Below are 26,990 nucleotides of genomic sequence, written 5' to 3' on the forward strand. Positions count from 1 at the left end.
GATGCAGGTCTGGAACCCACAAATCATGAGATCATGACCTGAGCTGAACCCCAGAGTCAGACGCTTAACCGACTGGGCCACCCAGGTGCCCCGAATTCTTCTTTTTAGTTTTCGTTATTTTTATCTGTGTATCTCATAAGCAACTTCCTCAAAATTAAATTCCCCAATTCTCGTTTTCAATTGTAACTTAATCCGTGGCTTAACCTGTCCACTGACTTTTGCATCGAAAAGACCATCTTTTCCATTTCTGGCCATTTAACTTGGTTTCTCTTACCAATCCTCCTCTCATTGTGCACTGGGTCTGAATCTTTGGTTACAATTTCTAGTCTTTTACCTTTTAGGTTCCTACTTGTTCACATTTTCTTTCAGAACGTCTGTCGTCTCAATTTCTTAAGGCACTAATCCTCCTCTTTGTGCTTCTTGGACGTTGCCTGGTGGTGAACTGTGGCGGGCTTGGACTACCGCTTTCTGTGGCAGGAACTCCCGTGGCATCCTCAGCAGGCGCAGCTCTTGCCTTTGGAGCCCCATGCGCTGGGAAAGTCGAGTCCGTGGCACAGGTGCCACGGGGCACAGGGCCTCCCGAGCTGAGGACCAGTTTGTACCTTCATGCTTGGCTTGGAATGCCTGCACCCACTCTCGGTCTAAATTTGGACTGCACTTCCCTGAACTCCAGGTTTGAGTTCTGATTTACCACTGGAGCCTTTAGAGCCTTTGTCTGGGCAGAAATAAACATCTCTGCCACTGTGCCGAGCAGTGGGCAGACTGAGTCTCGTCTCCACTTAAAGGAGGGACAGCCAGACCGTGGTCTCAGTTCCCGCCCCTGCCTGTTGTGGCTCCAAGACCACACTTTTTACCCCAGCATGGACCTAAAACTCAAACTTCCAGAGCCTTTTTGGGTTTTCCTACTCTGCAGCAACATCTAGTCCTCTGCTCTTCTCTGGGCTCTGAGTTTCCGTCTCTTTCTCTTCCGTTAAGTTGTTTTACCAGGCAAAGTACAGTCAGGAAAACAGAGCCCTGTCAGGTAGTTCAACAAAAGGATTTAAAAACATGGCCTGGGGCGCCTGAGTTCAGTCGTTAAACATCAGGCTCTTGATTTCGGCTCAGGTCATGATCTTGTGGTTCGGTTCGTGAGATGGAGCCCTACGTCGGGCTCTGCACTGAGAGCACAGAGCCTGCCTGGGATTCTCTCTCTGCCCATCCCCTGCTCACGTGCTCGCTCGCTCTTTCTCTCTAAATACATAAATAAACTTAAAAAAATAAACAATAATAAAAGTCAATATTTTAATAGCTGCAATGACATTTTGTCCAGCTTTCTTGAGATACACCCGACCTATCACACTGTGTAAGCTTAAGGTGTACAATGAGTCAATTCGATGTACTTAAATATTGCAAAACAATTATCACCCTAGTGTTAGCTAACACCTCCATTGTGCCACATAATTACCATGTCTTTTTTGTGTTGAGAACAGTTCAGATCTACTCTCTTAGCAGCTTTCGAGTACCCAATGCAATATGATTCACTGTAATCACCACGTTGTATATTCGATCCCTTGAACTTATTCATTAAAATTGAATTTGTTAATATACGCTCTCCGATACTTCCTAGATTCAAGTTATTAAGTTAAAATTACAGGTTTATCTTCAAAAAACAAAAATGGAAATAACTCGAGGTATACAGCAAAGTAACATTCAAATAAAATGTTAGGTATTTGCTTTCATTATCCTAAAGAGAAAAAATAAACACGACGTAAGTCTTAAATGCTGACTTCTTAGAAAACTAACAACAAAATAAATTAAGGAAACAGGAATAATGAAAGAGATGAATTAGAAAACAGATAAAAGAGCTGGCTATTGAAACAGAAGCAATAAACTAGACGAAACTCTGACAAGTCTATTAAAACAAATAGAGAAAGCACAAATAGAAAACATTCTGAAATATGAGAAGTCTATGTGCAACTAACTCTAGACTAATAAATTTAAAACACTGCTTAATTAAGTGAATGATTTTTCTCTCAAAACACAGAAATTAGACTTTTTGGGGAAAGTAATGTGATTTAATATCATTCATGCTCATTGAAGTACTTGCCATAACACTTTGTTATATGCAGTGATTTAAAGATCTGCTTTTAGGTTGGGTGTATTTCCATACTAGATTTTAACATCTGCCGTAACCAAAAATACACCTCAGAAAGAGACACAGATCCAAACTGAAGAAAAATGTCATTGGCAGTATTTACTAAATCACAATATTCACTCTGTACTCCCACCCTCCAGGCATACCAAGATTTCTGCTGATATTTGGCTGGTAAAGTTTCTTCTTCCCTAATGTCAATGGATGATTTTGCAAACTGAAAGCAATCGCATTTTTGTATTTTTAACAAATGGGTCTAAAAAACACTTGATCTCTTCATTTGGAAGATTTCTTAAGCGGTTGACAAAGTTCTGTTTCCAGATTTTTTAGCTTCGCAGATTTGAGTTTATAGATAGCATGCTCACATCTTTTTTTTTTTTTTTTTTTGCAACAGAATCACATCATGGTTGAAACATTTCCAAAAACATGATTTTCAAAATGCTCTTTCCATAGCATGAGTTTCCTCTAAAAGAAGTCATTTCCTCAAACCTTTGTTGAAGTGTCATCTTTAAGTGTGTGTGGCCAACAGCATCCACCATCTCAGAAAAGATCAGCAAATGTGGATCACTCCCCTGTTGGTGGCAGAAAGTGTGTGACCCTCTGTGTTTGACAACTCTTTTAAGAACTTTGCCCTGAACTAAGCCCCACACTTGACTGTGATGCAAAAGCCATCTGTAGTCATTTTCCATCCCATTTCAAAGATACAGGCCAGGTTTCATTATTCATGACAGTGAACACAGATCAACATTTTAAATAGTCTTTTCGCATTTTCCAATGGTTTCAGCCAACTTTTGTCTGATCTGATTGGCTCGTCAGTGTTTTAACTCATAAAGCGCTGATGAAGGTGTCTTTTGGGGAGCACAGGAAATGCCATCGCAGCCGGTGTCTTGAGGTCCACTTGGGCCCGTGTGAGATGCATGATCCCAAAGCTGGAGCTTCTTGGCACATATCCTGCCCCTTTTTGGAGTGCTCGTCTAATTAAAATTAATTAGTATAATCTGTGAATCCCCCACACCAGGCATTTGTGTCACAAGTCACTGGAAACAAGGGCATGAGGAAGTCACTGGAAATAAGGTCAGTGCCCCCATGAACCCACCTGTCCTGAACACATCACCCCCATCACATCAGACCAGCAGGCAGATGAGCAATTGAGGGTCGGTGTCTCTCCACAGTGGACATTAGTGAAATGTAATTTCTTTCTCCTTCTCTTCTCCTCCTACATCCAAAGGGACACCAAACGCATCCCATTTTGAAAATCACTGCAGAGGTACTGCCATTAAAATGAGGGAGAAGACAACTTGCCCGTCACCTCTTCTACTAAGTAACATGATCCTAGAAATTCTACTTAATGCCGTAAGACATGAACGAAATGAAGAGACTGTTTAAAAGGAGAAGACCAAGAAATCAAATGATGGAAACCTGGAGTGAATTATATGTAAATATCTAACCCCTCTTTCATAGTCAAAGGACATCAAAGTTAAAAGGGAACCACAGAAATCACAAAGGAAGAGGCTGAGAGCCTTGCCGGTATAAAAATATAAACTTTGGAGCATTATAAACAGTATCACTAAAAGTAAGAGGCAAACAGGGAACACAAAAACAACATGAACACACAATTCACAAAACTGGAAAGACAAACAACTAATAAGATATATGGAAGTAATAGTTGATCTCATAAGCCACCAAAGAAATAAAATTTTTTATGCTGTTTTTTCAGCATGGGACGGTTTTGTTTACATATTTTTTTTTTGTTTTTAGCATATTGGGGAAAATATAACGGGCTGGGGACTTTGTGGCCACTGAAACAACAGCTTAGAGAAAACAATTTGGCAATTATGTATGAAGAGTCCAAACACTGGTTCTCAGCCTTTGACCCAGTAACTCTATTGTCTGAAGTCTATGCTGAAATGTGTTCAAAAAATTGTGCGCCAGGAAAATTGTATTGCGTTGTATTTAAAATGGAAACAAATGGGTGCCTGGGTGGCTCACTTAAGTGTCTGACTCTTGATTTTGGCTCAGGTCATGATCTCACAGTCTATGGGATAGAGCCTCGCATCCGGGCTCCATGTGAAACCTGCTTGGGATTCACTCTCCCTCTCTCTCCTTTCTCTGCCCCTCCCCTGATCGTGCTGTCTCTCTCAAAATAAATAAATAAACTTTTTTTTTTAATTTTGAATGGAAGGACAAAGAAAGTAAAGGAAGAAAAATAAGAAAAAAATCTTAAGATATAGAAATCAATAAGCAATGCACATTAACCAGAGTAGGCTGCGTATCAGTGATGTTTGCTAAAATTTTAATGACATCGGGACTCTTTATAACATACTGCTAACTCTAAAAACATTTCAAACATAAAAACAGAACAGACTTCTCTCTCCTCAAATCCCGCTAAAAGCATGGGATCGAAGAACAAACTGGAATACATTCATAAAAGCACAGAATATGGAAGAAGGGGACCACCATCACTGGTTCAAAACAACTGGCAGAATGATTTCGCTCATCTTGATGGACAAGGTTGGGCAGAGCAAGTCCCGGCTGAAAACGTGACAAGGGGAAGGCTGAGGTAGAGAGATGCACTGTGGGACGGCACGAGCGCCCCGAGCTGGCAGGTACTAAGAGCTAGAATGGACACAGGGTGGAATTGGGGGTGACTGATGAGAGCCCTTTACTTGGAACAGCTGAGCGGGTCTCGCACCCCAAGGAAAAGGTCCTCTTACTGGAGTGAACTTCCTGAGGGTTGGGGGGGTGCCCCAGGATGAGGCCCTCTTCCTCTGGCATTTGCTTGGGGGCGGCCTGTTCCCCCTTTCCCGGCCAGAAATGGAATCCATGCCCCACCCCTCTAAAGGTCTGCAGTCATTCCTCACGTTCAGGGGCAGATGCTGGTGTTGACGACACAGGAACCCTGAAGGGACTCGATTTTAGAAAGGCTCCAGCTCTCCCACTTCTCCACGAGGCCCCGTGTACTCACGTTCTGTATGTCACCTTGCCCCTGAGTAAACCAAAGAAGCTATGTTCCCGCCCCCAGGGGGAAGCCAACAAGTTACTCATTCTCTGAGTTTCATCCTCGGCCCCCACACACCTGATAATATCCAAGAAGAACCAGATCCCCAGCAACAAGACATTAGCCTCGAACAAACCTCAGTCGCCACTGGCGTCAATGCCCCTGCCTTTGGGGGTTTATGGAATAACACCTGTTTCTCAGCTGACACTCGCCTTTGATCGGACCCTACCCAGGATTCCTGAAGGAACACATATCCTCGACCCCTTTCCAATATAAAACCCCGACTCCAAGAGACGGGGAGACTCACTTCTCTTTTTCTGAGCCTCCCAAACGCTCCCTCTGCTAATACCCGTGTCATTTGCTCCATTCAGTAGACTCTGCTCTCACTTCCTCCTTGTCTGATTTCTATCCTGGGTGAAGCCAAACGCGCTCTGGGCTGGTCCCGAGGGGCCCCCTCAGGGTCCTGGACCCTTGCCGGCCTGCGTCATGGACAGGAAGCCTGACTTGTACTGGCACTTGCTTTCTTCTTTTTTAAATGTTCATTTATTTTTGAGAGGAAGAGACAGAGTGTGAGCAGTGGGGAGGGGCAGAGAGAGAGAGAGAGAGGGAAACTCAGAATCCGAAGCAGGTTCCAGGCTCCAAGCTGTCAGCACAGAGCCCGACGCGGGGCTCGAACCCCCGAACCGTGAGATCATGACCTGAGCCAAAGTCAGACGCTTAACCGACGGAGCCGCCCGGGTGCCCCATGTACTGGCACTTTCATTCAGAAAGCTCGGAAATGCTAATGCCAAACCAGGACTGCTGGACCCTTGAAGACACTCAGCATCCCCAAGGGGACAGCAAAGGTGACCCCAGAAATAAGAAGAAGGATTCTGGAAAGAGAAGGCACCTTGGAAGAATTTTAACATAACACTTCAGGGAGACCTGACAGGCTGCTTAGAAAAGTGAGCGGTGAAATCAAGAGCTCGGGAAAGTTAAAATTCGGATTGGAAAAAAAAAAAAAAAATCAGTACAACTAGAGGGGAAATTTATGCACAGCACACAATATAGAAAAATAAACATTTTTCATTAATACACAGGATTAATGCAGAAGGGCCACATCCGTGTCATAAGCATTTCAGGATGACAGAACAGAGAACTTGAAGGAAAGGAAATAATAGAAGAAAAATATCTGATGATATGAAGCTCTGGACTGAAAAGGCCCATCAAGTAGCTCAAGACTCATAAACAGCCCCAAACCTCATAAGGTTACAGAGCACGGGGATAGAGAAAGGACTCTAAAGCTTCTAGAGCAAAGGACAGACAGCTTCCTGATGAATGATGATCACGCCGGCAGTAGACACGTATCAGCATCCTCGGATACTAGATCACGGAGCGGACTGCTTAAGTCTCGTAGGAAAAATTACTTTATACCCAGTCAAAATCCAATCAAGACAGGCACTTAGAAAGTGTACGATTCATACACACTTCCTAACAGAGTCACTCAATCAACTGTGTCGGCAAAACATACAAGGAATCCAAGAAATTGGAGAATGGGATCCAGCCCGTGGATGGAATCTAACAAGGAGGTGCGCTCCCAGAAGGCCACCGCGGGAGCAAATCAGACCAGGGCAGGGACAGGAGGAACCTTCAGGAGCCAACGATGTGCTGCAGCTGGGTCATCTCCGCAGTCACACGGCGATATCGAACGTCAGACGCAAGTAGAGAGGGCTGTCCTCTCTCTTCCTCCAAGGTGAGGGCTTTTTCCTCTTTCTTCTACAAGTGGCACAAGATTGATGACACAATAGTTGTTTCTGCACAGAATATTTATAATAATAATATTCATCATAATATTATAAACACTAATTATGTTCTTTTCGAGTCTGAAAGCGATAGACAAATCATGGGAATTTCAATTCCAGATAGAGCACGAGTGTACGTGTTTGACCCCATGATGGTCTGGTGATACAACTGGTCGAAAACAAGGAGAAAGGAACGTGGGGTGTGAAGTCCCTCATCTCTCCCAGTGGGAGGTCCAAAGGTACGGATTAAAGTTAATAAGGAAAGAGTTAAGTGTATGAGCTAACGCAAGGAAGCTCCTCAATTCAAAGATTTAAAAATAAAAACGTGGCCAGCAGAGACAGGAAGGTAAGGACAGGGAGGGCTGGGGGGCAGTGGGGCTCCCCTTGTCCTTCATTACAGGGGATGGGGATGTTCTACTTAATATTTATCTAATGTTTATTTTTTTGAGAGAAAGAGACAGAGTGTGAGCAGGGGAGGGGCAGAGAGAGGAGACACAGAATCGGAAGCAGGCAGGCTCCAGGCTCTGAGCTGTCAGCACAGAGCCCGACGCCGGGCTCGAACTCCCGAACCGCAAGATCACGACCTGAGCCGAAGTCGGATGTTTAACCAACTGGAACACGCAGGCACCCCATGGGGAGGTTCTACTTAAAACAGGGAACCAAAAACGCAAGAGCACTTCATCTGGAGTGATTTCACCCACGGAGGGTGCCAACAATGACAAATGGCTAAAAGCAGTTGCCTCTGTCGTGAAGGCTTTGACTGACGGGGACTCTTACTTTTTATTTGTACCCACTTATATTGTTTTTTATTATCTGATCCCTGTATTACTTTTATGAGGTCAGCCCATAAAATTATATGGGAAGCATAACCACAACTATATAAATATAATTACCTGGTCACATCTATATTCACACGCATATTCACATGCATTCATATGGATGCCCACATACGTGTGCTCACAGGTATATTCGCGGAAAAAAGTTATTGGAAGGAGATAGAACAAAATGTAAATACTAGTTCTTGCTGAGTGATGGATGTAACTGTATTCTTATTTGTCTGAACTTTCCACGCTCGGTACCATGGATCTATTTCATGTTTATAGCTGGGAAGAAACGAACAGGGTTTTAGAAACTGAAGAGCCTGCCTAGAATTTCCTGCACGTGAGGGCAGGACCCCAGGGAGCCTGAAGGCAGAAAGAAGGCTGCTTCAAGGCCAGGGCTTAAGAGACCCACAGCCATCACACGTGAGTACACACTGCGTCTGCAACCACAGGCCCCGGAAGACGGAGCCTGGGCGGGCGAGCATTAAGGGTTACTTACACCCAGCAGTGTGGACCAGATGTGCATCTCTTCTACCAAATCTGATTTAGAGTGGAACCGCCTCCCCGAGATTTTCCAAGGATCGAGGGCCCGCAGGTAATCAGACGAGCACACCTGCTGGAAGGAATTTTATTTAGATCAGCGTCACAGGAATGCCGAAGCTCGCCTGCCAAAAGAGAGGCTTTTGGCAGATGATTTTGAGTTGTTCTTTCTGAAAGCAATTAGACAAAAAGTTCAGCTGCTTTTTAGGGCTCCTCCTTCAGGCTATTATAACCTTTTTTAATTAATAAGTTGAATGTGAAAGGGTTTAATTTTAATAAATTTTTATGGATCCTCATACAAGGTTTTCCTGCTAACTCTTCTGGAAATTTCTGGCTGCTCAAGCATCCAGACAAAGGTGGGGAGTCTTGCTGGCTGAGTCAGGAACCCTCTCCCAAAGACAGTGGGAAGCGAGAGACTGCGGGGTCTGGGGGAAAGAGCCGCACGCCGTGCCCAACCTTGACCGTGCAGAGTTCTCCAGAATTCTTCACTAGCTGTCTTAGTCTGCCCAGGCTGCCACAAACTATCATTGACTGGGTGGCTTCAACAACAGAAATTTATTTTCTTACAGTTATAGAGAGTAGAAGTTCAAACTTGAGAAACTTAACAGAAGACCATGGGGGAAGAGAAGGGGAAAAAATACTTTCAAACAAAGAGGGAGGGAGGCAAACCATAAGAGACTCTTAAATACAGAGAACAAACTGAGGGTTGATGGGCAGGAGCGTGGGGGGCGGGGGTGGGGGGGAGGGGAAAATGGGTGATGGGCATTGAGGAGGGCACTTGCTGGGATGAGCACCGGGTGTTGCATGTAAGCGATAAATCACGGGAATCTATCCCAAAGCCAAGAGCACACCGTATACACTGTATGTTAGCCAACTTGACAATAAATTATATTTAAAAAAGAAGAAACAAACTAGAAGTCCAAGATAAGAGTGTCGGCATGGTTAGCCTCTGGTGGGCGCTCTCTTCCTGGTTGGTACAGGGCTGCTTGCTTACTGTGTCCTCACGCGATGGGAAGAGAGGGAGAGCAAGGAAACTCTCTTGCGTCTTTTCTCATAAGGGCACTAATCCCATGATGAAGCCTCCACGCCATGATCTCAACTGAACCTGATTATCTTCCAAAGGCCCCGCCTCCAGAGAGCAACACAGTGGGGGTTAGGGCTTCAACGCTTGAATTCCCGAAGGGACCTGATCCAGTCTATAGCACGAGCCAGATTCAGAGCAAATATGGCTGAAGGTGGACAAAATCAAGCCAGGCGACTAAAAGTCTGTTCCTTTGTGTTACTTGTTTAAACTTGAATTAGCACTATATTGCCTGGAAGAGGCTGTAAGAGATTCCTGGAAAAAGGTACTGCACCCCTGGAGATTTAGCTCATTTGGGCCAATTTACATAAAATGAAAAGCATGTAAATTAGATTCATTCAATCCATCATTCAGATGGAAAGTAGTTTGAAATTCACCTATTGTTTAGGAGGTGACAGCATAAGAATATTTGGAAATAAGACATAGTGCTGGGGACAAGGACTTCATCATATTTTGAGATTTCTTCTCATTTTTCCATAAATCTGAGGGCACCCAGGGGAAGGCTGAAGCCAATCTAGCCACAGGGAAGGTCAGTTCAGCCGGTTGGTTGTTTGGTGGGAGGGACTTAAAGCATCTCTACGCTGGGATCCAGGATGGTTACAGCAGAAGTCACAGAACGTGTCCTCCAAAAGTCACAAACTATCAGGATAGGAGTCCCAGAGGTCAGGTAATATCTGGGCCGTGCACCTGAGAATGATGCACAACTCAGGCAGAGAAGAGTGACCCCCAGGAGCAAGCAGCCTTGTTTAGTCCAGCTGGCGTGGCAGAGGGTGACGCAGGGCACGGACTTCTTACCTGCAGGCCAGACACGGGTGCCCTGCAGAATGCCACGCCCCAGACAGTCCACAGCCTTGGGAATGTCACAAACCGGACACAAGGTCATCCCAACAGCCAGGCGGAAGACTGAATGCAACGCGGCAGTCACCTCGGGGACGTCGGCTGGCAAGGAGAGGGTCCCAGTTGACAGGAGAAACAAAAGGCAGAGACCAAAAGTAAGCACACAGGCTGTCCTCCTGGTCAGCATCTAACCTTCACAAAGACACCGTGATGGAGAGGAATCTGCTGAAAGAATGAGAAGCTTTTCTACGCGCAAGGGACACAAACGAATTTTAGAAAAATCCACAACGAAAGTCTACAAAGTACAACCAGACTGTGAGCTCCTTGGACACAAACTTCTCCCAGGACCAAAGCCTCTGTCAGGCACATAAGGAGCACTCAGAAATGTTTGCTGAGGGGCCCCTGGGTGGCTCAGTCGGTTAAGCGTCCAACTCTTGACCTTAGCTCAGGTCTTGATCTCATCAGGGTCGTGAGTTCAAGCCCCACACTGGGCTCTGCGCTAGGCGTGACGCCTACTTAAAAAAATGTTTGTTGAATGCACACATGAGTGAGTGGATATGAAAGAACCTGTTTTGCTGAGAACCGCCAAGACAGAGAGGAGACAAGGTCTCCTGGAGCTACCCATCCTTCCACGGTGACTCCTGGAGCGAAACACATGTCCAGGGCCTGTGGGAACAGAGAAGTCGAATTTGGGAGCTAGAACTCTCATGGAGTCATAATGATGCCAGAAGTTTCTCTGGGGACCATGTCCATCTGGCATGAAAATACCAAAGAAGATTCTTCAGAATAGGTCATGCATAACAGCAGTGAACATTTGCAGAGGGCTTACTGTGTACCAGGGAATTCTACAAACAATGCTAAGCAATATGTCAGTTGTACCTTGTAAGGCAGGATTAATAGTATCCCCACTTTACAGACGAGGGAAATGAAGCACAGGCATAATAAATAACTGGTCCAAACTGCAGAGTTAGTACCCGGTAGAGTGGGAAGCCAAACTCAAGTGGCAGGGCTCCAGAGACAACACGTAAGACTCCCTCTGCAGTGACTGTCCCTGGGATGGACAGACAGCAGCAACTAAAGGCATGTATTCATCCCAGAAGTATGTACGGATGCTGGCCCTATCCATCCTTCTGGAGCCATCACATGAGGCATGGCCTCTGCCCTTCAAAACATACCTACTAGTCTGTCTGTAAACAAATGTCCTGGAGGCCAGTGCGAGGCTCAAAAGGGTCCAAGGAACTTGGGAATGGAAGCTTCTTCTCTGACAAAGCAGAAGGTCCAGGGCAAGGTGCTGTGGGAGTGTAAAAGGCGCTGGAGAAAGCAACGGAGGCGGGGAGCATTCTCAGGGAACTCAAGGAACACAAGGGTGGCGCCATGACGGAGGGAAAGGAAGCCACCTTCAAGAGCCCTTGGCTGAGGGCATCAGAGGGAAGCCTGATGGAGCAGAAGTGGCAGGCAGGGAAGGACACCAACAGGCAAAACAAACACAAGTGCAAGGTCCCCCCACTGTTTGCTGTCTTCTTTTGTCCCACAGCCAGCCAGGAAAAGCAACACTGGATCGCTTCCCACACTCCATTCGAAGCCAAAGAGGTACAAAAGCCAACCTAATTTAGTCATCTTCCCTCCGCTCTCCCCTGAAATGACCTTACTCACCGGGTCCAGGGAGCTGTTCTGAGTTTGAATGAGCAGCTTTTTCCCCTGTGCTTCTTGCTTCAAGGCTGCCTGGAGGTGGGGGGATTTCAGACCAGAGACCGGAGTGTGAGGAAAGAAGCAGGCTCCGGTCAAGGTGCTGACGTTCCCAAGGCGGGGACCTGCCAGCCCACTGCCCACCTCCGGGCTCTGCCCTCTCCTGTCCATCTGTGGGCCTCTCCCGGTCACGCCCCACACCCCATCCCTCGGTGTCATCATTCCCTGATGCTAAGGGTGGCCCTTCTTCAGTGTCCAGTTCAACTCACTCAGCAAGGAGGTCTTTGCCATAAAAAGAGAAGCAGCGTAGCAGATCGGCCTTCAAGCTAAACAGACCCCAGACCCCGTCCTGACTCTGCCAGGTTCCAGCTGTAAGACTCCAGATGATGCAACCTTCTAAGTCTTAGTTTTCCCACCAGTACAATGGGGAGTCAGAAGGTATTTGCCCCATTGAGCGGTCATGAGTATTAACGGGGATTAGCCAGAAAATACTTAGCAACGCGCCCAGGTCCTGGCACTCAGGATATGGCTGAACATGCACAGCAATGGCTTCCAAACGGCCGCGCGCACGAACATCAGTGGGTAAGGAAGGTCCAGGTGGGGAAGGGACGGTAGGGCAGAGAGTGTGACCTCGGTGACTGTAACACTGATATCACCCTAGTGCCACTTCAGGCGGCACCTTGGGTAGCTCTAGACTCAGTCACGAACTGGGGTGGTGGGGGTGGGGCACACTGAGGCATCTGATGACATCAGCACAGAAACAACAGCAAGAGTGTAAAGTCTTAGAAGGGGCCAACAAGGAAAACGAAGGTGGTCTGTAAAAGGGGTAAAAACGTGGAACGTTTTAAGAGAAGTAGGGTGAACTGTAAAGGGCTGGCATGCCATAGCAAGGACCAGACTTTAAAGAAAAACAGGGATGATCCAAGGAAACAGGAAAGATCCACAAGACGTGCCTAGGAATGGAGTGAGTAAACAGGGAAGAAGCAAACCAAAGATGAGGAAGCAGCCTCAAGGCAGCCATACCAGTCACACGCAAGGACGACTCGGGTCCCAGTGAGTCCCTCCCCTACACTCTTTTGTTTTTTGCTTCTTGACCTGGGTTGGGGCCACAAACTAGGTTCCCCATAACACACGGCACCATGTCACTTTGAAGGGGACAGAAAATTGTAACGGGTGAGCCAATATAACCTTGGCAACATAACCTTCCTGAAACATGACTTTGGAAAAGATGCCTCCCGTTTAGAAAATTCTAGAAGGACAAGGAAGTAGAAGAAAAAACAATGGTTTTTTTTTTTTTTTGGGGGGGGGGGTGCCTGCGTGGCTCAGTCAATTAAGTGTCCAGCTCTTAATTTCAGCTCAGGCCATGACCTCATGGTTGTGACATAGAGCCCCGCATGGGGCTCTACGCTGAGCGTGGAGCCTGCTTAGGATTCTCTCTCTCCCTCTTCCTCTGTCCCCTGCTCACACACGCTCTCTCTCTCTCTCTCTCTCTCAAATAAATAAATCAACTTTAAATAAAAAAGTGGTTTTGACTAGTTGAAAGCTCTGTGACATCTGGATAAGCAGTGACCATAAAGATCAGAATTCTCTTCCCATTAAAAAAAAATGGTAATTTAAAAATATAAAAAAAGAATAAGGGAAAATTTACCCTTTGGTAGATTTTTTTAAGTTATTAATAATTAAGCCAGGGTAGCACTGGAAAAAGAATAAAAGCAGTAGTGGGGCCGAACTCACAGATGAGAAGTTCAGTCCAAATGAGTGTGGTAATTCGGTACATAACAAAACCGGATGGAGGGGCGCCTGGGTGGCTCAGGTGGTTGGGCGACCCAACTTGGGCTCAGGTCATGATCTTGCGGTTTGTGGGTTCGAGCCCCATGTCAGGTTGTGCGCTGACAGCTCGGAGCCTGGAGCCCATTTCAGATTCTGTGCCTCCCTCTCTCTCTCTGCCCCTCCCCTGCTCACGTTCTGTGTCTCTTTCCTTCAAAAATAAATAAACATTAAAAAAAATAATTTAAATCGGTGGATGGATTCATTCCATAAGTAGTATTGGAAAAAACTGAAAATCGTTTGAAAAAGAAATAATGATGAAGTTAGATCCCTGTATCACATCACAGCCCAAGTAGTTGCTGGATTTAAAAATGTAACGATGGGGCGCCTGGGTGGCTCGGTCGGTTGAGCATCCGACTTCGGCTCAGGTCATGATCTCACGGTCCGTGAGTTCGAGCCCCGAGTCAGGCTCTGTGCTGACAGGTCAGAGCCTGGAGCCTGTTTCAGATTCTGTGTCTCCCTCTCTCTCTGCCCCTCCCCTGCTCATGCTCTGTCTCTCTCTGTCTCAAAAATAAATAAATGTTAAAAAAATAATAAAAAATAAAAAATAAAATAAAATAAAATAAAAATGTAACGATAAAAATATATATTAGACTTCCGGTAAAAACCGGCAAATCAACCTCACCTCATTTCTCGTCTCTCCTTTCCAAAACATGGCTCAAATAAGAAGGAAGGATAGCAGGCAGGGAAACATTCCTCTGAAAGCCACAAGGACAAAGAGGAGGGAGGGGAGGCTTCAGAGATGTAGAAGTCACAAAGCAGAGGGGGTGGTGTTGAATAGTATTCAACTGTTTAAGTTGCGTGCGGTCCGCTACATTAATAAAAAGTGGGGTTTTTTTTAATTTACAAGACAAATTTGATATTTAGAAGTAAATATGTTCGTAATCTTGAGGGTGAGGAAGAGTTTTCTAAGCACGACCCCAAACGTAAATATTTAAAAGGGAAGGATACATTTGATTAGATATTGTTTTAAAAACAAGAAGTTAGGGGCACCTGGGTGGCATGCTCAAAGTCAGTTGAGCATCTGACTTTGGCTCAGGTCATGATCTCGCGGTCTGTGAGTTTGAGCCCCCGCGTCGGGCTCTGTGCTGACAGCTCAGAGCCTGGAGCCTGCTTCGGATTCTGTGTCTCCCGCTCTCTGACCCTCCCCCGTTCATGCTCTGTCTCTCTCTGTCTCAAAAAAAATAAATGTTAAAAAAAAATTTTTTTTAATAAATAAATAAATAAATAAATAAATAAATAAATAAATAAATAAAAACAAGAAGGGGCACCTGGGTGGCATGCTCAAAGTCAGTTGAGCATCTGACTTTGGCTCAGGTCATCATCTCGCGGTCTGTAAGTTCGAGCCCAGTTCGAGCTGTCTGTGCTGACAGCTCAGAGCCTGGAGCCTGCTTCAGATCGTGTCTCCCGCTCTCTCTGCCCCTGCCCTGCTCACACTGTCTCTCTCTCTCTCTCTCTCCAAAATAAATAAACATTTAAAAATATTTTTAAAAGTACATAAATAAAAGCAAGAAGTTAAAAAATAATAGAAAAGAAATGAAGAGGTGCACCCAGGTCGATCTGTCGGTTAATCGTCTGACTCTTGACTTCAGCTGAGGTCATGATCTCATGGTTTGTGAGTCTGAGCCCATGTCAGACTCTGTGCTGACAGTGTGGAGCCTGCTTGGGAGTCTCCCTCTCTGCTCTTGCCCCACTCATGCACACACTCTCACTCTCAAAAATAAACATCAAAAAAAAAAAAAAGAAAGAAATGAAGAGATAAACAGCAAACTTGGAAAATTTTGCAACCTATAATAAACAGTACTATTCTCTCTGTTGAATTCATACAACTCATTTTTTAAAACAGAACACCTCAGTAGAAAAAGAGACATAAAACATCAATATGCAATTCACAAAAGAACAAAATCAAATGGCTAAGAAGTGTATGAAAAAGAGAAATGAGCCTGCTTGCTTATGATCCCAGAAATCCAGGATAAAACAACAATGTGAAACTATTTTGGCTGTCAAATTTCAAGAAGCAATCAATGCCAATAGCAAATGTTGGGGACAATGCGTAAAAATGAGCCCTTTCATACATCCTGGCTGGAAAGAGAATGGAAACAACCTTGAGGAAAGGTCAAGTCCTTGACCTGGTCGTTCTGCTTCTAAGAATTTAATCCTTAGAAAACTACTTTCAAATGTGCAATATTTTTCGATAATAAAGACAAAGTCAAAAATACACACGTCCACTTGCGGGCTAGCATACATTCGTTAAAAATGGTGAGGAATGGAGCAGCTGTAGCAATCCAGAGAGACATCCACAACTTATCAAGTTAAAAAACAGCCGATACAAGGGCATCCTGGGTGGCTCGGTCGGTTGAGCGTCCAACTCTTGGTTTCGGCTCAGGTCGTGATCTCCCAGTTCGTGGGTTCGAGCCCTGCATTGGGCTATATGCTGTCAGCACAGAGCCTGCTTGGCATTCTCTCTCTCTCCCTTTCTCCCTGCCCCTCCCTCACTTGTGCTTTCTCTCTCAAAATAAATAAATAAACTTTAAAAAACAGCTGATACAAGAGTACCGACTCACCAACCCCTTCTAAGAAATAGAGGAATACTTTGTAACGACTGCAACACCCACACCAGCACTCAGAACAAACTCCAGGGGACTTTAGCCCCCAACTGGGATCTGTGCTTATCTCTGGGTTCTTGGGACAAAGGGTAAATTTTACTTTCTTCCATTTGCTTCCTTTCTAATGTTTGGCCACAAATCTTGCTTTTGTGCTTAACATTTACATATGAGAAAGCAGTGACCAGATGGCAGAGGTTTCCTGCCCTGCGGGGTTGGTGAATTTTCGTTCCCATCATCCCAAGGGGGAATATATCCCCGAACATTTCTAAGTGAAAGCTGAACAGATCTAAACCGGGCAACTTGAGGCTACAACTGTTTCCGCCACTCTGTTTGCTCTGCCTGGCCGGCTCCGCCTGGGTGACTGATGACAGCCAGCATCTGGCAGGATGGGATGGCCAGGCGGCAAATGGCAGGGACAGAGCTGTGGCCGCAAGGCGGGCCCTCGTGGCACCCAGACAGGCGGGATCTAGGGAACCCCCACCCACAAGACCCAGCAAGAAGCTCTGAACGGAGGAAAGGAAGGGATCAGGGGTGTGTGGGAGGCATCCCATCCAGCCCCTCCAGGGTGAAGGGCTTAATGCACCCGCCCTCCGAGAGGCGCCTGCTGTTTACCAAATCTGGTAGACACAGGAACCCAAAGGGCGTCCTTGAGAGGAGTGAAATGTGACAATTTGTGCCAGCGTGGGGAAGGCAGAAAACAGAATGGCGACCCACCACACCCTTGCAGAGAATCGCTCTACCCTGTGCACCAGCTCAAACTCTATTTCCCAGGGATCTGCACGATAGAACCTGACCTCCTTGCTGTTACTTCCAAGGAGCGTCTGTTGCTGCTGGCCCAGAAGATCCTCTCGGCCCTCCCCTCCCTCTGCCAATTACCTAATGGGCTGGAAACTTCGCTCAAATTCATGAGGGGAGTTCCTACCGGAGAGGACCTTACAGGGAATGTTTTAACGTTAAGGCAAATAATTACTCCCTTATTCGTCTGGTCCAATGTATTTAAACGGTCCCTTTATAAAACACCTTCATTTTACGCGTTGTTTCCTCTCCCGCTTCTCCAAAGAATTTGAGGTATTGAAAGGTGTACTTCATTGAAGACCTTCTCCTCCCCTACCAGCCACTTCCTCAGGGACAAGTGTCTGTGCCATCATCCCCATTTGACACTAGAGCAAACGATCACACAGCAAGTGATGGAGAAGATTACTTGCAGTGAGAACCACCTTGCAAACCAGTCAGGGCCCACTCTTACTCCACGGACATCCGAGTCTTAAGATCAAAGAGGCCCAAAGGCGCAGCTAGATCCCGCCCCCCCCCCCCACCAAGTACTGTGCTCCATTAAACTTAAGAAACATCTCCAGGGGCGCCTGGGTGGCTCAGTCGCTTGAGCGACTGACTCTCGGTTTCAGCTGGGGTTATGATCTCGTGGTTCGTGAGTTCGAGCCCGCGTTGGGCTCTGGGCCGACTGTGGGTGGATCCTGTCTGGGATTCTGTCTCTCTCTCTCTCTCTGCCCCTCACTCGCTCTCTCTCTCTCAAAATAAATAAATAAACTTAAAAAAAAAAAAAAAAGGCAACATCTCTAAACTTGTCTTCCAGGCAAAACACGGTGCCAGGCGCCATGGAAAAACCAAACGCACACCCGCACACGAGCAAGCACGCACACATGCACCCCGCCAAGCCCCTTAAAAGCCCTTACGATGTAGAAGAGGGAGAAGTAACTGTAAGTTAGTTCCTGGAGGGTCTATTGCCTCACCGGAAGGTGCCCCCCTTTCATGTTACCTTCCCAGGACTCGGCAGCTCTAAACGTGCGACAGAGCACAAGCCGATAAGCGTAAGAGTAAATGTGCAGGTAAGTGTGGGGAAAGCAAATTCAACTGCGGGAACCACGGAGCACTTCACTAGGAAGGTCAGGTTTAACTCGGCCTGTGAGCTGCCGACACAGCGCGGGCAAAGACACAGAGGTCTGTCGTCTGCTGGAACTTGACCAACGGGTCAATGCCCAAGGAGGTCACATGAAAGTCACAGAGGAGCCAAAGTCTTCATCTCGAAAGATGCAGCTGGACCAGAGTGGCATGGCTGTCCTCGTGTTTCCAGGGGACGATGGGTCTGTAGGAGCTGGCTCCAGTCCAGGTCAGAGCAATGGCAATGGCGTCAGAATGTCGGGCACACACATAGAGAAATCACACGTGGGTGGGGAGAAGGGGGCCAGAGGTGACAAGAGCCTTCTTATTCTGAGTGTCTGTCGGGAGCCTTTCCCTCCCGACCCTCAGAAGGAACCATCCTCCTGACAGCTGACTCTTGGACTTACAGCCACCCCAACTGCGAGAAAATACATTTCTCTGGTTTAATCCACCCGGGCTGCGGGGCTTTGTTCCAGAAGCCCAGCAAACACATACAGAAAGGTAAGAGACGAGAAGTCCAGTCAGGAGAGTTCGTTCAGGAGGAAGTTACATGAGGAAAGGGGAGGTCAAGGGTGTCAAATGTTCCCCAGTGGGAGAGATGAGTCCACATGGTTAGATTTTAAAATGAGGTGAGAATGTCAGTGACCTTGTAAAAAGCCAGTTCACAATATATTAAGTATGTAAGACTTAAAAAGCAGGGGGCCAGGGAAACCTGCGTGGCTCAGCCAATCGAGCGTCTGACTTCGGCTCAGGTCATGATCTCGCGGTTTAGGAGTTCGAGCCCCGCGTCGGGCTCTGTGCTGACAGCTTGGAGCCTGGAGCCTGCTTCGGATTCTGTGTCTCCCTCTCTCTCTCTGCCCCTCCCCTGTTCACATTCCATCTCTCTCTCTCTCAAAAATAAACACTAAAATTAAAAAAAAAAAAAAAAAAGCAGGGAACCAACAAGTAGGTGTAACTGAACCAAAGTGGGCTCGGCTCGTGGGGAGTCAGAAACTGCACCGTCACACAAGAAAACTTTTATTTGCAACAACTAAGGAGATCACTCATGGGGAATGGTTTCCAAAGCCATGACTCTCCAAGAGAGGGTGAATGGGTTCCTCCTGTTTGGGGTTAGGATGACTATTTAGATGGGGAAGCCTTGTCATCCTGCGTAGAGGCGGGCATAAGATGTCACATGAGCCTTAAGGAAACGTGCCTGTATACTGTAATGGTATGTTATGTAAATGAGGCTGAGGCTCCTCCCTGGGCCGAGACTTTAGCGTTTTGATGATGCAAAGGCGACCCTAGGTCATTCCAGAGGTCAGCTCATGGTCCACCTGCGTGGGTGGGAGTCATGTTCAGCTCAAAGGATCTGGGTGGTCTGGGCCTACCAGAGATTTTATCAGGACAGTCACCATCACCAGGGGGATGGTGGCAGGTTTCCTTGATCTGAGTGAAGCGGAAAGCTGGAGAAATGTTAAGACAAAGGTCAGTGAGTATAAGGCCGGGTCTTAGGATCTACACAGGGTTGGCCCACAGCAAAGGGTGAATGGGGCTGACAAGAATAAGGTGGAAAAGCGAGAGCAGCAAGGGGGGACTCTCCTTCTGGAAGCTTTGCATTCCAGAGAGGGAAATGGGGAGGCAGTGAGGTCAAGCAAAGTCTTGCGTTGACTTATGTTTATGAGCTTAAGGAAGGAAAATCTGAGATTTGAGTTGAGAAATGGAAGCCCATTAGATTAACGGCAAAGCCAAGTTTTCCTTGTAAAGGAGTTAAGGACGTCTGTTCCTCTGAAACAGGAAGACAGGTGAGTATCTGAAGTAGAGATGGAGAATGTTGACGTCGAGGGTTACAGGAGTTGCAGTTCGTGCCCTTGATCCCCCCAAATAGGAGGCAAGGTCATCCCCTGAGAAGGCATATGGGTGAGAAGAGCGGGGTAACTAGGAAGCACAGAAGTACAGACGTAGCAGATAGGACAAGAAATCAGCCTGGAGCTCAGGAGAAGGATTAGTAAAAAGAATCGGGGCCCCAGCTGTTGTTGAACAACATAACTTTTTAATGAAATCAACTGAGCTGGCTGAGAACTTGAAAAAGTAAATGCTTGACTTTATTCAAGGTTGAGGGTTGCACAGTGAAGACAGTAATAGGTCAGGAAGGTCAACGAGTACAGGGTTCTTGGGAATTCAGAGTAGAGGTAGTGGCCCAGGGTTCTACGCGAGGCTTGCTAATGACCTCTAAAGAGACAGAGTCATTACAGGTTACACGTCAGAAGGAGGCAGCTGCACAGTTATCCTAAAGAAGGAGTCCGCCAACCATAGGCCATGGGCCGAAATCCGGGCCACCCTTTGTTTTTGGAAGTAAAGTTTTGTTCCAACACAGCCACACTCATTCATTTACATCCTGTCAATGGTGGCCTTCCTGCTACAACAGCAGGGGTGAGAAATTGCAGCAGGGACCACAAGACCTGCAAAGCTAAAATATTCACTATCTGCCCCTTTCCAGAAAAAGTTTGCCAATCCCTAAAGGACCAGAACTGTAGCGTGAAAAAGCAAGTGGCAACACCAAGCAAGCAAGAAGGGAGGGAGAGCCAAGACTAGCCCAAGCTGATGACCAAGGCAGCGGGCACGGGATTGGGTAAAGGGCACCATCAGGCGGCCTCAGCCTACGACCAAGGGCAGAGCAACCAGGGCAACCCTGAAAACCCAATGCAGAGAGCAAGCCTGAAGTGAGGGAGACTGCAGGGGTTTCCATCTGTCCCCTAGAACCCCCACAAGAGGCTCATATTGGGGGAATGAGCTAAATCAATATGAACAATCCAGCAAGAATGAGGCAAAGGCTTCACCATGAGTTCAGTGGGTGGCCACCAGAGAAGGATAGGGGCCAACACAGAGTCCAGTGGGTGGCCAACATGGGACGGTGGTAGAGTCTGTAAGTCAGGGCAATACAGGTTATCTTTGACCTACCATACTCACAGGTGCCCCAACTGACATTCCAACCCTACCAACTGGCCGTGGATTCTCTTCTTTGTTTATGAACTAGGGTTTGCCCACATGTGCGTCCATCAAAGGACACATCTCCCGAGAGCCGGATGGGGAAAACAGGACAGGCCATCTGCCTCAGGACCAACTCCAATGGTGTGAGGGAGAGGGCATCCATGTGAAGGCAAAAGTGTGTCCCACGAGGCGAATGTCACAGTCAGAGTATGTATGACAACGTTCTATGGAAGTTTCCTGGACAATCGTAATTACAAAGGCAGGATAGCCTGGCAGCTTAAGGGCTCGGCTTCTAGTCGTGAGTCCAGCTTCCCTATTCATTAGCTGAGGGACTTTCAGCAAGGTGCTTAGCTTCTCCTCATCCATACAAACAGAAACAATAATGGTATCTACCTCACCAGGTTGTTGAAAGGATTAAAGGAGTTAACATATGTGAAGAACTCAGAAGGGAATACTTACATAACCATTAGCTATAATTATACTGCTTCAATCTTTATGCTAATTTTCATGTGCCCCTCAGTCTTCTACTCTATATAAAGGTTTGATCTTCTAGGGCAGAATACACACAACCCAGAGAAAGCAATGTCCTGTCCATTTCAGTCACCGAGTTTCACATCCACTGTCTTCGCCTCATGTCAGTTACAAAGCATAAAGCGATGGGCAGGAAACCGTCCCCATCAACACTGACGTGCTGAAACAGGTGCCTTGAGTTGAAAAAGCAGCAAAAAAGGATCCAACAAAATATAATTTATTAGTCATCTGAACACGTCATGGCTGGGTGATAAATGCCAAGCACATCAATTATGAACTATTCTTACAACAGGTTTAACATCAGGGAACGCGACATCGGGGAACCTGTATGTCGCACACGTTCCTTATTTGTTTCAACGACAGGAGAAAAACATTTGGGGTAAAAACGGTAAATGCAATTATTTTGCATGAAGCAGGGCAGCCTGCATCGGGGTCCCGCCTGGGAGCGGGCTGCTGAACATCTGTCAAAGTGTCAACTCAAACCACAGACGTGAAGAACTTCGTCAAGCTTCCGCGTAGCTAACTGAAGTTGGCGGGGTGGCGGAGGGAGAGGATGGAAAATCACAGGTAGAATACATCTCTCAGTTCTCAGGTGCCTTTAATGTGACTATATCTGCAGTCTTTCTGGATGTCTCTGTCCTCTGATTGCCCTGCACCGGGAGCAGTGCTGGGGGGAGGGGAGGGACGTTCTCCTCCAGCCTCGCTTTCCTCCTCTTTGTCTCATGTCCACAGCAGCCCTGACCAGATGATGTGGCTCAGGGCAAATCACTCGGGGTCTCAGTGTCCTCCCCTCCAAAACCCAAGTCGTTCAGACTGGATAATTCCTAAGGTCCCTTCCAGCTCTCCGAGCTTCTGATCCCAACTGTATAAATGCTGGCCAGAGACAGAACACGCTGGATCCTGAAGGACAAGTAAATGCAAGTCACTGTACCCATGATACCAACTTTTGGTCTCCAATACCGGAGCGATGATGTTTAAGTGTCCAGAGAACTTTAATGAATATTTAATTGCTCTATTCTTTATAAGAATATATAAAGATGGGAGGCAGGCTCCGGGCCTCCTGTTCTCCAACCCTACCCTGAGGGAACCAAAGATGCTGTAATATCATGGAAAAGCAATGGTTCCAGAAGCCCTCCATGTGAAGCTAAGGAAGGAAGGAAGACGATTCTTCTAACTAGGTCTTGCCCACCCAGGGAGTCCCAGAAGCAGTAGGGCCACTGGGGAAGAGGGGATGGGCGAAATAGGGGATCAAGGGGTCCAAACTTCCAGTGATAAAGTAAATCGCAGGGATATAACGTAATACAACATAGGGACTACGGTAATAATGTTGTAATAACTTTGTACGGTAACACGATAACTAGACCTAGTGAGGTCATCATTTGATGATGTATACAAATATGGAATGCCCATGTTGTACACCTGAAACTAATCAAATACTGTATGTCAGTTATAAATCAAGAAAAAGGAAAGAAGAATAAAGGCAGGCAGGCAGGAAGGAGAGTAGGCAGGCTCTAAGCCTGCTGCAGACCCAGGCATCAGGATTTACATTTGACCAAGATCCCCAGGTAATACGCAGGCACCTGTTTGAGAAAAGCTGTTCTCGACCCGGGTTCTCAACGGTGACTATACAGTGGAATCATCTGGGGTCTGGGTCCCACCCCAAGATGCTGACATCACCGGTCTGGGATGTGACGATGGGGCATTAGGATTTTTTTAAGGCTCCCCAAGGGATTCGAATGTGCAGACAACTGAGAAACACTGAACTAAATCTTCCACTTCAGGTTCTAAAACTCAAATCCAGGGGTGCCTGAGTGGCTCAGTCGGTTGAGCGTCCGACTTCAGCTCAGGTCACGGTCTCGCCGTTTGTGAGTTCGAGCCCCGCGTCGGGCTCTGTGCCGACAGCTCGGAACCTGGAGCCTGCTTCGGATTCTGTGTCTTCCTCTCTCTCCGTCCCTCCCCTGCTCAAGCTCTGTCTCTCTCTGTCTCAAAAATGAATAAAAAACATTAAAAAAAAATTTTTTTAACTCAAATCCAGGGCCAGCCAACCTCCCTCTGGAGAGGTCTGTATCACCTTTCCCAAGACCACAGGAGGTCACCCACTCCCAGGAATTCCAAATCGGTACCTGCCTCTTGCATTTACCATCCCCCCTAGCGACTAGGCTCCTATAGGGCGCGGCCACTTACAGAGAGTGCTGCCTATCAGCACTGGCTCGTTCGCTCTCTCTCTCTTGTGCCCACGGCAGTGCTCCAGATCAGAGGACAGAACTTTCTTCTTCGGCAACACCTTTCATCCAGGGATCTCCAAGCACACGACTCCCCAGGGCCCATCGCTTTAGTCCCTTCTGCTATGCAAGATTCTGAGTCAGCCTGCAGCACGGATAATAATTGAAGGCTGACAACAATCTCTGAGTGTGAGTCCACTGAGTATCAGCACTTACGTTTCCTTCATTTTTAACAATTCTTCTTAAAGTTTATTTATTTTGAGAGAGAGAGAGAGAGAGAGGGAGAGAGCAGGGGAGGGGCAGGGAGAGAGGGGGAGAGAGAGAATCCCAAGCAGGCTCCACAATGTCAGCTTGAACTCATGCACCGTGAGATCACGAACTGAGCCGAAAGCAAGAGTGGCTCGCTTAACCGACTGAGCCACCCAGGCGCCCCTCCCTCATTTTCAGACCCGTGGTTCCTCCTGTTGCCCACTGTCCTTGGAGGGCTCCGTGGATCCTGTGCGTCTGGGTTTCTGAGAGCGGCGTGTATCTCTGGGTGTAAGAAGTACAGAACTTTGGTATTTGTTAGGATCACACAAGGCAGAAGCCAGCAGCACTTAAATCTAGCAGAGCAAGACGTGGGTTAGCGTCCATGCGACTAACTTGAGGGCTGGGTCGGAGAACCACCGGCCTCAGCTGAAGGCAGACAGTCTGTCCTCTACCGGCTACCACTTCATGTCTCACGAAGCGGAAGGACTGGGGCCACCCAGGAAACAGACCTGAAAGCCACACACCCCGCAGATCCCTCTTTACGGCTCCGCATCCATGAGTTCGCCCAAAAAAAGTCATTTTTTAACTGTTTATTTTTGAGAGAGAGAGAGAGAGAGAGAGAGCACGTGGACACACGCAAGAAGGGGAAGGGCAGAGAGAGAGGGGGGACAGCACAGAGCCCGATGTGGGACTTGAACTCACAAACTGCGAGATCATGACCTGAGCCAAAGTCGGATGCTTAACCCGCTGAGCCACCCAGGCGCCCACCCCCCCAAAAAAACCTGACTGAACCACAGTGATTTCACAAAGTCAGATGCCGATCTTTCTTGCAGGGAGTCTGTCTGTGACAGCCAGGGGAAGGTGGGGACTTCAGCTGGTGAGTCACAAGCCTCCGGGGCCCCGCCTGCAGTGGTGCTGATTCCCTTCCACCACATTCTGACCCTGGGCACGTGACCGAACCTCGCTGCATCTCCGCATCTCCATCTGTAAAATGGGGGAAGCACTAATCCTCAGGGAGCTGACGGCACATAGGAAGCACTCGGCAGGCTCGCTATTAGCCCTGTCACTTCCTGTTGGAGGGGGAATGTGTGTTTATGTGTCTGTGCATAAAATGAATCATCAACCATCGACCAGATTAAATAACAAAGCAACTGGTTTTAAGAACACGCAGCAGGAACGCTGGAGGCTGAAATGCTACATCGACGTGCCGTACAGATGTTTGAAGTTTTCTTACCAGACTATAAAAATGTTTACACAGTAATTAGGCCTGTTATCAGTACGCAAACAGATTACACTCTACAGAACGAATGAACAGCTCAGAAACCCATTTTTCATCAGGTTCAGAGCGCTTTCCTAATTCTTGGGTTTACCAAAATAAATTCACTTCCTGACAACACGGAGCCACTGCTGAGTGCCGGAGAGTGGCGCCCGGGTGGGGGAATCGGCAGAGGGCGCACACACGCGCGCGCACACACACACACACACACACCCCACTTACTCTCTCAGGTCTTCAATTTCCCCCCTGTAAAATGAGACAACCCGAGGCCCCCTCTCCATGGCTCTATTCCATTACCATCATTCTCTTCGGAGCACATACTTGCTCTCCTTTTCATCAAGAAAGGACGTGTTTAATTATGGTAATGATGGGGAAGGTGGTAATTCTGCTGAATCACATAATGAGACTCCAATCCCACTCTCGTTCGGTTACATTAACATGGACTTTGGGCCACTCATTCCTGGCTCGTGAGCCCCCAAGATCCAGTCTGCGCGACGAGGCCACGCAGACAGACGGCTCTTCCCAAACGCATGGGCAGTGGCTTAAGCGAGTGTTATTCTTTTCCCGTTTTCAAGGGACGAAAGAGTATTCTGTGGTAATAAATATGTCACCAAAATAATTGGCTCAGCTCCCTGGTTTGCTCCTCCTAAGTTTCCGTATTGGCTAACTTTTGTTAATGAAAACAATGCAATCGTGATACCAACTTTTGGGCTCCAGTCCTAGAACAATAATGTTTCAAGGCTCAGAGATGAACTTTTAATGAGTATTTAATTGCTCGATTCTTTATAAGCATAAAGCGTGCTTTCAGTGAACACTCTGAATACCAAAAGGGCAAGATTCAGTTTCTCTTAGCTGAGTTATGTGTTCAAGTTTTCCCAATGGTTTTGTCGCAAGGGGGGAAAAGGTCATCTGGGTAAGAGCTCGAGAGGAAGGAATTTTGCGGAGTAATTTGGATAGGGTGATTTGTTTTAGCAATATTCCAAAATCCTTCAACAAAGTATAGATGCAGGGATCTGAAACACACACGGAAAAAAAAAAATCGAACAACATATGACCAGAAATGTTAACGGTCTGGGGAACGACAGGGCAGAAAGGTACTTTTATTTTTTTTATATAACATTTCTGTGTTGCTTTAATTTCTTATAAAAGAAAGAGAATGTTTGCTCTCCGCACTAAAAATATTTTTTAAGCATAAAACAAAGCGCCACCGATTGGACAGCTGGTGTCGACTATAAACATCCTCTTTTCTGGCCCAACCAGGACCGTGGGTTTTGACATCAACCTTTCCAGAAATGAAACGGGAGGGGGAAAGTGTGTAGCAGACAGAATCTCACAACACCCCTTAAAATCATTTTTTCCTGATTATAAAAGAAACGTGTGCTCATCTTCAGGAACGTAAAAATCATCTGCAATGCCAACACCTTTGGACAGCAGCGTTAATATATTTAGTCCACTCCTTTCCATTATTCTATACCATGTTTTTAAACAAAACTGAAATCATACTAGAAATGTGGTTTCAATTAACTGGTACAGTAGAA

Source organism: Panthera leo, chromosome E3, assembly GCF_018350215.1.
Source record: "Panthera leo isolate Ple1 chromosome E3, P.leo_Ple1_pat1.1, whole genome shotgun sequence".
Taxonomy (NCBI): domain Eukaryota; kingdom Metazoa; phylum Chordata; class Mammalia; order Carnivora; family Felidae; genus Panthera; species Panthera leo.